The sequence below is a fragment of the Amblyomma maculatum genome, chromosome 3, assembly GCF_055883805.1.
Source record: "Amblyomma maculatum isolate TAMU_Amacu chromosome 3, ASM5588380v1, whole genome shotgun sequence".
Lineage (NCBI taxonomy): Eukaryota > Metazoa > Arthropoda > Arachnida > Ixodida > Ixodidae > Amblyomma > Amblyomma maculatum.
Genome location: NC_139346.1, coordinates 81,538,583 through 81,553,213, shown reverse-complemented (window position 1 = coordinate 81,553,213; position 14,631 = coordinate 81,538,583). Strand labels below are relative to the sequence as shown.

Here is a 14,631-nt window from a genome sequence, read left to right as displayed (position 1 = left end):
TCCGTCGAACCGGATTCGAACCAGCGACCTATGGATGTCCGCATCGAGAATTCCTCTACAGTCCACCGCTCTACCAACTGAGCTATCGACGGAACAAGAGTAACCGTATGGTTCGTCTCTGATGCCGAGCGCCGAATGCCAACATTAACTTTCTGTTGAGCGCCGCTCAAGAGTAGTTTGGATGCTGCATGACGTCATAGTGCAAGAGAATTTGAGGCGCACAGTTTTTTTTTTGTGGTTCGAACGTCGGCCTGCTGTTCATTACCGGTCTTTTTTTAAACTTATATTCGTCTTTCTTGTTTTAATCACTGTTTGTACCTGAACTATTTTCAAGGGGAGAACAGAGACTGATGAGGAAGTAGGGACGCCATAGTGCCTTTAGTTGTCAAAAGCTTATAAAATTTGGTTTTGTTTGGTTTGTGTTGTTTAACGTCCGAAAGCGACTCAGGCGATGAGAGACACCGTAGTGAAGGACTCCAGAAATTTCGACCACCTAGGGTTCTTTAACGTGCACTGACATCGTACAGCACAGGGGCGCCTTGCTTTTCGCCTACATCGAAAAGCGGCCGCCGAGGCCGGGATTTGTTTAGAATGTGATATCTATAGCTTTGAATCAGGGGAGCATAGTATGAGCAGAATGCCCGTTGCGTGACCCTTCATATGTTAAGGCAAGCAGAAAAGCTACTCATAAAAGGGAGCTTGTTGCTACAAACCACGGCAGGGCGCTATGACGACGTGGTCCAAGCGCATCACTTTCAGAGAGCACATGACTGAGCGAAGTCACCAAGAGTCGGTACTTCGTTCCCGTCGTTTGCTTTATCCGTGGCAATAATTTACTGAACTAGTCTTACTGTCGTTTGTTGTTGTTGTTTTCTTAGTGGGTCTTGAACAGTAATCATTTCATTAACTTATAGCGTTAAGAACACCACCGAATCGATTGTGAGAACGAGTAAACCGATACTCGAACAAGGCTTAAAACTCTGTAGGCGTCGTAATTGCGGCTTAGAACCTCGAATGAGGAACATACAACCGTGTGCGCAGGTATATCAGCTACGTGATTCTGATCAGAAACGCAGATTATTCTGCGAGTCGCTATCGTCTAAAGGAGAGAGAGAGAGAGAGAGAGAGAGAGAGAGAGAGAGAGAGAGAGAGAGAGTGTAGAGTCGGTAGAGTAGAGGAAGAGTGAAATTCGATTCCATTTTTTTTTCCGGTTTCCTCGGGTGAGGCATAGATTCTTAGCGCTAATCTCCAAGCATAATAAGACGCCTCGTTCTATCGCTCCTTCGTCGGGGCTGTAGCTCAGATGGTAGAGCGCTCGCTTAGCATGCGAGAGGTACTGGGATCGATACCCAGCACCTCCACGATTTTTTATTCGATGTGGTTGTTTCTTAAGCAAATTGTTGCTCGTTATGAGCAGCGTTACTTTAGAGAAAAAACGTTTCGCGTTGCAGTTTGTGTTATGTGTACGTGTGAGTTGGAGGTTTCATGTACTGCAGGAGTGAAAGTTTATTTGCAAAACAAAGCTGGAGTCTTTACTTAAAGAAAGGAAAGCCCTTACAAAACAGGCAGACGGTACACCGTTTGCCCGGATAATCCTATATTATTTCTTTACAAAACAGACAGACACTATAAAGCTTGTCTATTTGCATTTCTTTTGAGACATGACACGCGTAATCGTAGTATTTGTTTCGCAACTGTCGGCCACGTAACATCATCACCGAGAAGGGCGTGGAAACAAAGTTAAGGGTGAATAAAAGGAAACGCACAAGAATTTCAGATCGCGAATAACGTACTATAAGGGATAAGAGTCTCTAGAGCATGCAACCTGCAACCAGTGAGCATAACTTTCGTATTCTTCATTCGTCTCAGACCATACTTGTCGATATAAAAGTTTGACTTAGCTATTTCATGTGTGCTAGAAAAATGTGTGCTAGATAGTTATACTAAAGCTGAGGACAACGCAGAGGACTATGGAACGAAAAATGGTAGGGGTAACAATAATTCGTTAATGACTGCGACATTGCAACTAGCGTGGAAAAACACAAAGGCAGCGACAAAAGGTACCGACGGGACAGCACGCTAGACTTCAACTGACGTTTACTGCACACTTAACAGAATTTATACACTCGCATTAGGCGCATGCTCAGGGGACTGTACCCTCCCTCCCCTCCCCCTTTCCTTTATCAAAAGAAGGTTGTCATAACAGAGTAAAAATTTGAACCAAATTGTCACGCAAGTGTTTTGACGAATAGATTATCTCTTTTTTCATGAGGGCTATTGAGGGTGTGCTCACGCTCGTATCCCCTGCGTTATCAATACAAAACGCCTCAAACATTAAGAGATAGGAAGCGTGCAGTGTGGGTCAGTGAAATAACTCAAGTTACTGACATTCTAGGGGAAATCAAGAAGAAGAAATGGGCATGGGCATAATATGTAGTGCGAAGATAGGATAACCAATGGTCGCTTAGGGTAACAAACTGGATTCTAAGGGAAAGAAAGCGTTACAGGGGGCAGCAGAAAGTTAGGTGGGCGGATGAGGTTAAGACGTTCACAGCGGTCAAGAAGATGCAGCTAGCACAGAACCGGGTTAGATTGAGAAATATGGGAGAGGCCTTCGCACTGCAGAGGGTATAGTGGGATGATGACGGGTCACCTCACCAAAAGCATCTAACACACAGTCTTGAATCTATACAGAACCGTGCTGCACGCTTCATCGCTCGTGATTATAACCGTCATTCCAGCGTCACTAACATCAAGTTATCGCTATCACTTGCGTCTTCTGAATCACGTCGTACAATAGCACTTCTTTGCTTATTTCATAAAATGGTTTTCAGTCCTCACAGCCACGCACTACCTTTATCACGGCCATCTCGTACGTCACATCGTCGCCACAATCATAGTAGCTTTGCGCGTATTTTTGGTCGTACTAAAACGTTTAACATGCCTGCCCTTCCGCGTGCCATAAATCATTAGAACAGCCTTCCTGGCGATGTTACTAACACCAGAAATCCTGCCATGTTTCGAGATATGATAACCACGATCCTCACCTAATGTCATGCTTTTATGTGCTTTTACGGAAAATCACCTTTACTACTGTCTAATATGAACAAAATTATGTTCTTTTAAACTCAGTGCCGGATTGTGTTCCTTTCCTATTGCCACATTTTGAACGCTGTATAGTTATTCTATATTGTATAACAACAACCAATGCATAACTTGTGTTTTTATCTTAAAGGGAGGGACAAAAAGCGGGGAAATATTTTAAGTGTATTCTGCTCAGTACTTCTTGCTAACTATTGTATAAACGATTCTCTCAAATCGTCGTTTTTGCTCTGTTTACAACTTCATATATGTACTGCCCCACTCACACAATGCTCCCATGTTGAAGGGGCCTGTGAGTAACTTAAATAAATAAATAAATAAATAAATAAATAAATAAATAAATAAATAAATAAATAAATAAATAAATAAATAAATAAATAAATGATGATGACGATATGCTAGAAAACTAAGATCATAAATCGTTTTCGCCGCGCTTCTAGCCCAAATCGCCATGTGTATGGTTCATAGACTTTTGTCCCCTATGCGGCATAAGGTGCCTGGAAATTTGCTTAACTTACTAATCGGCACCTTTGGGATTGAACCGCATAAAACCAGCTGAATGCGCGTGCTGCGGCAGAACGAAGCCATTCGTCACGTTTTTTTTTACCACAAGTAGTCATTCAAAGCTTGAAAAATAAAACAAAAACTAACATTTCAGAAAAAAGTCTAAATAACCATCCCGTGCGTCTTTAAAATTTGAATAGCTAACCCGCTCGCGTGCTCAATACTCAGTCCTAAGGGAAGGGTAGTTTCATGTCTCATTACTTCATGCATTCGAGTGAAATAGAATAACCGCTGTTTAATGTGCGATATGCTGACTTAAATGAGGCAGCAGTGACGTTGAGGTAGAGCATCCGCATCGTGATTAAGAGTACCGTCATTCGCGCAATTCTCCACCGGATAAAAAAAAAAAAACGCGAGTAGATAGAATTGCATAAAACAGGTTTGGGGTGCGACCTGATGCCGCCGAGAACCTCCAGCAACGCACTCTATCACTAGAAAAGGAGTTAGCCACCTTGGTGCAGTAATTGGCCACAACTTCCCATGATTAGGCTTACAAAACCCATGCCCTCAGTCACCAGCGGCTGCCGAGCAACAGACCACGGCGGCGGTGACACCTGTGATGGAGCGGGAAGTGCTAAGAAAAGCAGGGGGCGGAAGAAAATTTGATGGGGGCAAGAGATTAAAAAATTTGCAGGGGCTATCGGATGCAACTAGCACAGGCCCGGGTTAAATGGAGGAAAATCGGATAGGCAATATTTGGCCTGCAGCGGGTATACTCGGCATATGGTGATTATGATGATGATGATGATGATGATGATGATGATGATCCTCACTTACACTCAAAATGAGTGAAACTCGGAGCTCGCTGCTAGGGTATCTCTTGAAGGGGTCACGACAGCTGTACTAAATTACTAGGAGGTGGTGAAGAGTGGCTCTTCCTGGCCCTACAGGGCTGGGACGGTAGGTCAACGCCGCTTGCGGCGGGAGCTAGCCAGCCACTTAATTTTTATCTGTTGTAGGCCGTCATTGCACCCGCAACAGCTTATGTGGTGGATGACGGCTGTTGCGGCGCGCGTTTTTCTCTCCCTCTTCTTTTTCTTTCTTCTCTATTTTCTCTCTTTTGTCCGCACGAGGCAGCGGACGTGGCTCAGCTATATGCTGAGCCATTAGCAGGCCCGTGCATTTTCTTTTCCTTCTTCCTACAGCCACAACAACAACATTGCACTTCACAGGACATACAAGATATGATTTTTCTAAATTTCAGCGCAGTTGGTTCAGTAGATATTTCGAAAACGAATGTTGTCGACTGTTTCGAAAGCAGCTTGCGGGTCTGGCAACCGCTGATATCTGACTTCACAATGGCGTATCATTCAAATCTCCTTTGCTCTTCGGTATTTGCTTCACTGAAGTGCTTGCACGCACACCATGGACGGTAGCCAGTGAGAAAGATTTTTGTTTAGAAACAAAAATATTTGAATATTTTCTATTTCTCTCCTCAGAAGCTTTCACTGTAGTATGTGAGATTATAGGGATCCTCGGAGAGCTCTGCTCGTTCTGAGCATCCGTTTAGAGATTTTCGGGGACGCCGCCATCGATATTTAAGCACACATTCAGAAACGTTTTATTCGTATGTTATCAGAGCTGTCTTGTTTCAGCGACCAAGAGCTCCCGCATATGAAAACACAACACGTGCAGTTATACCTGACGCTCATCATATCTGTCTTTGCACTCAGGACCTACTAATATCTTCAAAAATTAGGTGCCATAAAAATATACAGCACTGCACTAAGTAAATTCACTATAAAAGGTTTACTCATCAACCAACATTTAGTATTTTTCCTGTGCCTTTACACGAATAGCGATCTTCAGAATATTCGCCATGATGGGCCGATATATTTCGAAATGCCTTCAATTCGAAATATGAGACAGGAATTGCAAGTGATTTAACAACGCGAAGTTAACTCGAACGGTACGCTTTCGGGCGAACTGCTTGTCCAGCTGGGACGCCTAAATACAATCTCCAACGCATTTTTTAGAGCTTCCGAACATTTACCCAAGGACAAAAAATATGACTGGGAAATGCCCGTAGTTTGTGTCACAGTGCATTGGTAGCGGATGCTTTTCGTGCAACGATGCAAGCGTCGCCGGAAAATGAATTCCTGACGCGAGTATGGCATAAAGACACACGGCAAGAAGACGACCCGGCTCCGCTTCCAGATTTACTTTCAACTTCTCCACCAGTCCAGCAGTGGCGTGACCGTCACTTTTAACGGAGCCTATAGAAAAGCAAATAATCTGATTGCGGTTTCCTATCTTTTTGGCTAGTCAACGTACTGAAAAAGAAAACGAGGCAGTAGTGAGGGATTGACATTGAAGTTAGGAGTCCTGCTCTTGAAGTGCGCCGCCATGTGAGAAACGCCAAATTAAGTGAGCGCGCCTAGGACGGAAGCTAAACTCGCTAGCGCAAAGCACGGCTAACACTATATTTATAATAACGTCTGGCGCTTCAACACTAAAACGCACCTTACTAGTTGCCGTACACTAGCCTATTGCATGCTTCTGCGTACGCTGTTAAAAACTGCCAAGGATTTCGTGTAGCTAACTTCAGGTTTTTGTGCACTCAAAGCCCCTGTAAGTGCTTATCATAGTACCACAGTATGCTACGAAAGCATGCACAGTTAGACTGTGTACGTAGCGTTCAGATGCTACACTCTTAATCTGGTTCCACATATGTTCCAGTTATAAGTGGAAATTTTAAAAAAGTTCCGTGTAACCCGATTAAGAGTGTACCAATTGGTTTTCGGGTGCTCGAGTGCAGAGCGTTGAAATCTTGGTGCCACTAAATGTAACGACGTCGCCTCATTCGTTCCATGTGCAGTCCGCTCTCACTAGTGGAAATCGCTCAAAAGTCACGCACTGTTACACATGCACTGAAGGATAAGTGGCATTTAATAACTGCTATAAATGTTTTGGTCTCTTTCGGAATGGTTCAACATCCTAAAGTGATTCAGGCAACCGGAACGCTGTTATAGAGGACGCCAGAGTAATTTTCGCACTTTTGGGTTCATCAACTTGCTCTGTGGTCGCTTGCACAAGGGTGTCTCGCCTTTCGCCTCCGTAAAAAAGCGGCCGCCACAGCTGGGATTTCAGCCCGCCTCCTTGGGTTCACAAGTCGAGTGTCCTAACCCGGCGTTGCCTATGCCACCACCGTAAGTCGCAATAGCACTATTTTTTAGCATTGCCGATTAAGGCTGCACGGGCTGCGAAGTGTAGCGCCCGTCATCATCTCTCCTCAGCGTTTATTTGTCCAGAAAAGCCAATCCACATTTGGTGCAGCGACGGGAACAAGGAAGAATAATTGCGCTCGTGGTCGCTATGGTAATCGAGCGCTCGCCTGAATGCTGGCAGCTCAGAGACAAGGAAGGGCAGAAGTTTTAAGCAGAACCTCATTGAAAATAGGTAAGGGCGAAAGGAGAGAAAACATACTGCGATGAATGAAATAAAAATCGGTCATTGTTAGAGAACGAGCCTGCCCTAGCAAGCCAAGGAGAGTATATGTGGAGCAGCCATCATAATGAACATAAGAAAATAATAAAAGGAACATATTGTAACGCTCCGACGGAGAACAATAACGAGAGAGTAATGACAAGGACAGGCGCTACTATCAACTGAACGTTTATTCGAAGAACACAGATTATTCGAAGAACAGGAAAAGCCTGTCCTTGTCATTACTCTCTCGTTGTTGTTTTCCATGCAGCGCTCGTAATTTGCAATCATGTACCAACCAGCTCAACTTTTCGTATTATTGTAATGCTCGGAACGGACATAAAAAGTCCAATTCCGTTTCCAGCCAGTAAACCAATGTTCTGTTAATTCAGTCACCATAATGCAGTCAATGTTTGCTATCTGCATTTTATCTGGAAGTACTCCGACACCCAAACACTTGTCAAAGATCAGCAAGAATCGGTGCAGTGACATCAGCTGCGTTCTTGACAGACGTATGTGGCTGCCATGAATATCACAGCTGCTAGAATCTTTTTAATTGCTCGGCCACTTCTTCAGCGCTAGCAGGGTGAAGAAACAGTGACCTGTCTTTCATCGTGTGCAGATATTTACCCGCTTTTGATGGTACTCCATTAGAAGCCATATTTGTAAAAAAAAGTTAAAGGCATGAGCTGGTTGGATGCCGCACAACGGACCATCATTCACGTGCAATTTTAGTGGCAAAGCATTCGATTGACCACGGTGTCGCCCCATATTTTCTAGATCACAATACATCGTTTCGGCCATTTTTTACCTGCATGGTGTAAAATAATAGGCTACTTGCGCTGGGCGCAACTTTCGTGTTAATTTATTTTAAAGCTGTTGAAGTTTTTTTTTTTTTTCGGGTAAGTCCTCCTTCTTGAAGAATGAATAATAAAGTTGCATTGACCCTATTTTAGGTTCTTTGCACTTCGGAGCGTTTTTTCTGGTACATATTGCTCAGTAACATCTGCGTTGATCTAAAGTCCCAGTGTGGGAGAAATATTTAGTTGTATAACTCGGTGCAACATTCGTTTACTACGCATAATGATAAAACTTTCATTGATTTACTTCCAAGATGAGATAATATGGAAGAACACTTGAGCTCCGCCTTTAAGGGTACGTGACGCGATAACGTAGGCTACCATCCCTAATATATAGTCCTACTCTAACCAAGCCGCATGAACGCGTTTTCGTATCCTACTAGTAGAACACCTGACACGGCATCCAAGGGCACTGGAAGGTGGATTCATATTCCACCTTCCCACCTCAAATGAGTACCCACACTTCGCAGCTCCTGCCAACGTTCTGAAACCATGTAATCTCGTTGAGCCCCACAAACCACCGAGGACTCAGTGTTCAGCCTTGTAAGCGGCCAGCTAACACCTGTACGTACGTACGTTATATGTGGCTCACAAAGTCAATGCTGAGATTTCTTTCATTCATTATTACAGCGCAAATATGGCACGGAACAAGAGGAGGACACAACAGCGCTGTTGTGTCCTAAAAGGAGGACACGAGGAGGACATAGCGCTGTTGTGTCCTCCTCTTGTTCCGTGCCGTCTTTGCGCTGTAATAATGAATGTATGCAACCAACTCGCCCAAAATGTTGTAATACTGGGTTTTCTGTGTAACGTGCCGTTTAACGCTATCTTGGTAAGGAAAGAGGTTCTCCGTGTTCTCCTTTTCTATGAAGGGATACACTAAAAACCTTTGTTGCCAGTGCCAGGACTCTTCTTTGCACGCTCCAGTATAAAGCTAAGGACAATGTTCTTCACGTGCAGCTTAGATTTAAGGGACATCCTGTTTGGGGTAAACGCAATAGAAAGAGGAGGTTATGCATAGAAATACAAGAATATAAATGCCACGTTTTTTTTTTCTTTTTACAATGATGAATTTCAAGAAAAACGTAACACAGGAGGCCGCAGAGAACTCATAGTATGCAACCGTGGTACTCAGCGCTCATTTCTGCGGGCAGTCGAGGACATGAATGTATTTAACGTACCTTGTTGTGCAAAACTAAAAAGGTATAAGGCACCGGCGAGATTCGAACTCACGATCTCCTGTTTACTAGACAGGCGCTTTAACCAACTAAGCCACGGCGCCGACGGGAGCGCCTTTTTCCAATTTTCGCCAACACCTTCTCAATGAGCCTTCTGGAAAGTATAAAAAGAATGCAATTTTGATCGAGTTGTAACTTCTTCTCATCCAACATTTTGCAAGGTACCGGTACACAGTGGTGGAAACTGACAAACGTTCATACCTCAGTGGGAACCAGACCGCATTCAAGGTCTGCTATTAGTGTTTTCACATGAATCGTGTTGTCTCGTCCTGTTCTCATAAATACAATGATGCCCCAAAAGGTAGCCACAAGAGAACGCGTTATAAAACAACTGCGGGAAGAGGACTGAAGGTTGTCTATGCTAATGTGCCTCTAAACGCTTGTAAATTCATGCATCAAATGTCATTGCTTCCAAGTGTCGTATCCTATCAATACCTCAACAATTGCAAATGCACTGTTGCTTTCTTGTCCCGTCCATGGCAAAATCAATGAACTGAATGCATAAACACACCTGTGCTATGCGATATTACTGCAATATTGAATGACTCCATGGTTTACATTGCTATGCCGTCTCCCAAAGCCCGTTACTCACTCTTGTACTAAACCATCGGCCTAACTGTCCTCAAATGCTTATGTTTCATAGAAAGCACTCAACTAGCATGGTACGCACGCACTTAAAAAGGAGAAAATAAATCTTCGTGGAATTGTCTTCGAACGCGACTCGGGATTCCGGCAGCAACCGGTTTCTACCGGCTGTTTCGAATGTCGCCGTTCGACCTATATATGTTCTACTTCTTCGCTCTTGGCTTGGTCCCGTTACACGTCACAGAAGTGTCTGGGGGTGTAGCTCAGATGGTAGAGCGCTCGCTTAGCATGCGAGAGGTACTGGGATCGATACCCAGCACCTCCACATTTTTTATTCAATGCGGTCAATTCTTAAGCAGACTAATGTTTTATACGGGTAGCTTTTTTAACAAAACAAAAGCTTTCTTTTCGATGTAGTTCGGAGGCTTTGATGCACTACAAGAATGAACACAGCTTAAGCGTTGCCGGAACACCGCGCAAAGGATCCCACATAGACATCTAAGTTCCAAACGGTGCGCACAGGGTGTGAAAAAAAAATTGTTATTTGTAATAGCCAAGGAAAATTTTGTGCAAGTGAAATTTATCGGGGACACAGGATCCCACATTACTGCCACAGGCTGAGTTCACAATCTCGGAAGTCTGAAAAACCAATGAGAATCCAATGGTATGAAGGTAACCTTGAAAGCAAAAGGACCATTTACTTGCAAACAGCGACAGTTCGTCTTCTAAGCAGGCACCAAGCTGTGAGTTCAGTTTAGAGAAATATTAAATATTGTTACGAAGCGGCAAGCCGATGAAGACAGGAGACAGAACATGACCGATGACGATGGTAGATGGCGTTTAATGAATGTTCGCGGGCAGTGGCGCGGGCAGGAGCGCTCGCGTTAGGCCCGCGAACATTCATTAAACGTCATCTACCATCGTCATTGGCCATGTTCTGTCTCCGGTCTTCATCGGCTTGCCTCTTCGTAACATTTGGTTGGAGGTGCGGCGTACGGCATCCCCATCCTCGCCTTGGAGCATCGACGCCATCTAAAAGCCGGGACCATCACCGAGGGCCCCGGGACATCCCCTAGCAGCTTCGCCCCAGCCCTTCAAGCCCAGACCTGAACAACTACCACCGCCCAGCCACCAGCCCGGAGTGAACGTATTGAAAAAGAAAGGGCTGTATAACAACCAATAATCCGCACTATAGTGAGCTCTTTCTCCTGTTCCGAAACAAGCCGCCATAAAAGAAACACTATATTTATATGTGTGGATAAGGTGCGCAAGCTTATCTCGACAACGTGGATCTCCATTACCACTTGGTTTTATTAGCGTTTGAAGCACCACCACGACAAAACACTATTTGCTAGGGGAGCACGCAGCGATGACTGAACTGAGCTTTGTTAGTGAAAAAGCCTTCCCCAGAAGCAGAGTATGCGCAGCGAAGCCATCCAAAAATTATGAAGGGAAGGTATTAAACGGATCAGAACTGAATAAAAAGTCTACTTCTCTCTCCAGCTGTTCAAGAGATGCGTTATTGCAGTCATTCCCATGAAATTTGAGAACGTTTGTCTCTGGAATATCACGCTCCTCCTTGGTTTTACCCTTACCGTGAAAGCTTACATTGTCGAATAATTGTTTGTCATTGTGTGCTTTTCTCGCATTTCGTCCTGCGTCCCTTTTACAGTGCTGTTTGTTGGGAACCTATACGCAAACTTGCCCATGTTTTCACTCTCCTGAGAGGGAGAGGCATCTGTGATGGTTGACCAGAGTGGAGGTGATGACCGCTAGGGACGGCAGTGGAAGCACGATAGAAACGTCGCGTAGTCATCTGCTTGACACCAATGACATGTAGAGGGGATTGGGGGAAGTTATGTTAGTTCTGCCACTGAACTCATCTCTGCTTCTAACGCTAACCGACTTTCGCTGATTCATGCGCAATGATTTGAAGCTCTGACGTTGATAATTAGGTTCACCTAACTTGGTAATTTCAAAACTCAGTGCATAATAAAATGGTGTGTATTCTAGTCAGTCTTTGCTAATGCAACAAGGAGTCGGCGTATACGCAGTACGCTACACGGTAGACAACTCTGAATACGTGATGTTCTTGTGTTGCTGGCGGATATGCTCGATCAAGCAAACAATGGTACCGCAGCCATTACCTGGGATGTTTTTCGAACTGACCCTGAACGAACATTATGCCGTGGTGTTCATAATAAATTGATTGGGCTGATTAAGTTTCATTCATTTTCTCAGCTGCTTCAGCTCCGTGCTGGCGGGGGTGCTATCATTTAGATCGCTATGCGCAAAGAAAACAATTAGCTACCGATTTAAATTTCTTAAACGAAATGATAATTGTTTGCCTTTCTCATTGGGTTTCGAGATTCTCATACACATCACTATGCAGCAGTCATAATTTACCGCGTTGTGGGAAAGACCACAAGGCATTTACATAAATTGCGTCTTCAATCAAACACTATCAACGTGGCAGCGTGGCTGAACGAGTAGCGTGCCTATCTCAAAACTAAGAGTCCTCCATTTGGAGGTCGAGATCCTGTTTATATTGTTATTTATTTGTTTATTTATTAATGCGGACATGTCACATGTCCAAGCAGGAGAGGGGGATAAGCAAGCGGCAGGTCATGAATCTTGACAACGACAATCACAAAAAGGTGAACAAATGCAGTCTCCTATATAACGTTTACAGTTATGAGAAATGATACAGAAATACATACTTTAAAGAAGCATGATAACAAAATGCGTGACACCTAACACCTGAAGCGGGTCGATTAAGGACGGTGAGAGAACTGGGAGTTGTGAGGCAGAGCATTCCACTTGGAAACTGTTCGAGGGAAAAATGAGTATTTATATCTGTTGGTGCGAGGAAAAGTCGGCGCAAGACAGAAGCTGTGCTTATGTCGTCAAAGACGCGTGGAATCTGTTGATAAAGTTTTCGGGTCGGATATCCAGTCAGGAGAAATATAGCGCCTTGTTTGTGTATTCCGCCTCGCATTCGGGAGGTACGGGGTTCGATCCCCAGTGCCGCCGGGTACCCACCGGTTTCCAATGGGTACAAGATTTCCCCCGGCCTGGTGCCCGGCTCTTCTGGGGTGAAATGCTTGGAAAAAGTGGCCATGAACCAAAAATGTTGTTTCAAGAAGAAAAAAAAAATGGCCACATAATGGGCTTTTGCCGCACAAGGCGGACTTAATTGTTGTCCGATGGTGGAACCGATCACTGCCACATCGGAGCAACTATTTGTGACCTATGACCCCTTTCTCAAATATTTCACGACAAAGAGCCCTTCGACAGGTATAGCGTATAGGTTCCCAACAAACAGCACTGTAAAAGGGACGCAGGACGAAATGCGAGAAAACGCATTCGGGAGGTACGGGGTTCGATCCCCAGTGCCGCCGGGTACCCACCGGTTTCCAATGGGTACAAGATTTCCCCCGGCCTGGTGCCCGGCTCTTCTGGGGTGAAATGCTTGGAAAAAGTGGCCATGAACCAAAAATGTTGTTTCAAGAAGAAAAAAAAAATGGCCACATAATGGGCTTTTGCCGCACAAGGCGGACTTAATTGTTGTCCGATGGTGGAACCGATCACTGCCACATCGGAGCAACTATTTGTGACCTATGACCCCTTTCTCAAATATTTCACGACAAAGAGCCGAGCACCAGACCGGGGGAAAGCTTGTACCCATTGAACAGCCGGTGGGTACCCGGCGGCACCAGGGATCGAACCCCGTACCTCCCGAACGTGATATGTTTGTGTATTCTCATCGCGTGAGTGACGTCGCCAATGAGCTCCATTTTCACATTCAGCATTTGCAAGCTTAACCGCCTTCCAATGACTTGTCGAATAGCCTCAGTTAAGTGTCTCCTATTACCTTGCCGTAGAGCTCCTTTCATTTGTGCCATATTTTGTTTTGTGCTGTTTTCGTTGGACCACTGAATTCACACAACAAACGTTCGAGAAAAGCAAGTTGCTGGGCAAGTTGGGGACGGTTTTCCAAAACTATCGTCCGTCAGACGAGGCACGATAGAATGAACGCAAGGCATCACTACCTCGCAAGAGCAGCTTGCCTATACCGAGAAATGACGCCGAATAAGAAGCAATCAGTCAACGATCAGAAGCATTTGAGCCAACGCAGAGGCGGATTTTTACAAATAATTTTGTGTATGGACTGAAAATTACAAAACAAAATTTGGACGAATTAATCGACAGTAGGCTATTCCGCCACCAGCTAAACCTGCTCGCGGCTTCAGCATTAGGCTTAACTTACTGTTTATGTATGTGTGAGGACGACAATAAAATATATATTCGGTTTTCTTATAAAAAAAAAGGAATTGGAAATATTGAGACATTTAGGGAGGTCCCTGGTGTGTAATAAGAAAGGGGGGGGGGGGGGGGGCAAATAACTGAACCTTCGAGAACACTGCGAAAGAAAGAGAGCGAACAAAGTTTATTCGTAGATCTTTTTTTTTAGCTAGTGTACTTCATCACGTTCATTGAGAATAGTGTCAATAATGGAATTGAAACCTATGCTGAGGTATCTGAATAAAGCAGAGCAAAAAAAAAACATTTCTTTACAGTATCCTGTTCTCAAGCCGAACTGAACAAGTGAGATAATACGGAATCTATAAAAAGGTTGGTCATTGAACGTTAATGGTTTTACATATTATATCACTCCACATACGCTAATTTCCTTTTCGAAGACTTGGAGGTTCCCGAGTTTGCTTTTGTGAATAAACCACTGAGCGCTCCCTCATGGAAAATACAAGATATGCCCAAATATTTTTTCATCCCTTGCGAAACAGGTGGCAGGGATAGCCGCGCAGAATTTCATTTGTTCATGTAAAATGAACGAA

At 44.3% G+C, this 14,631-nt stretch overlaps 4 non-coding genes across 4 annotated transcripts; 2 read left to right on the top strand and 2 right to left on the bottom strand.

The window, feature by feature from the left end:
* On the bottom strand, positions 1-92 carry TRNAY-GUA (transfer RNA tyrosine (anticodon GUA)). The gene is given in 2 exon segments: positions 1-36; positions 56-92. It is a non-coding gene; the product is annotated as a tRNA-Tyr (tRNA).
* Positions 93-1,288: 1,196 nt separating this feature from the next.
* TRNAA-AGC (transfer RNA alanine (anticodon AGC)) lies at positions 1,289-1,361 on the top strand. Its single transcript has one exon. It is a non-coding gene; the product is annotated as a tRNA-Ala (tRNA).
* Positions 1,362-9,160: 7,799 nt separating this feature from the next.
* On the bottom strand, positions 9,161-9,234 carry TRNAT-AGU (transfer RNA threonine (anticodon AGU)). The gene has a single exon. It is a non-coding gene; the product is annotated as a tRNA-Thr (tRNA).
* A 793-nt stretch (positions 9,235-10,027) lies between these two features.
* Positions 10,028-10,100, top strand: TRNAA-AGC (transfer RNA alanine (anticodon AGC)). Its single transcript has one exon. It is a non-coding gene; the product is annotated as a tRNA-Ala (tRNA).
* The last annotated feature ends 4,531 nt before the right edge of the window (positions 10,101-14,631 follow it).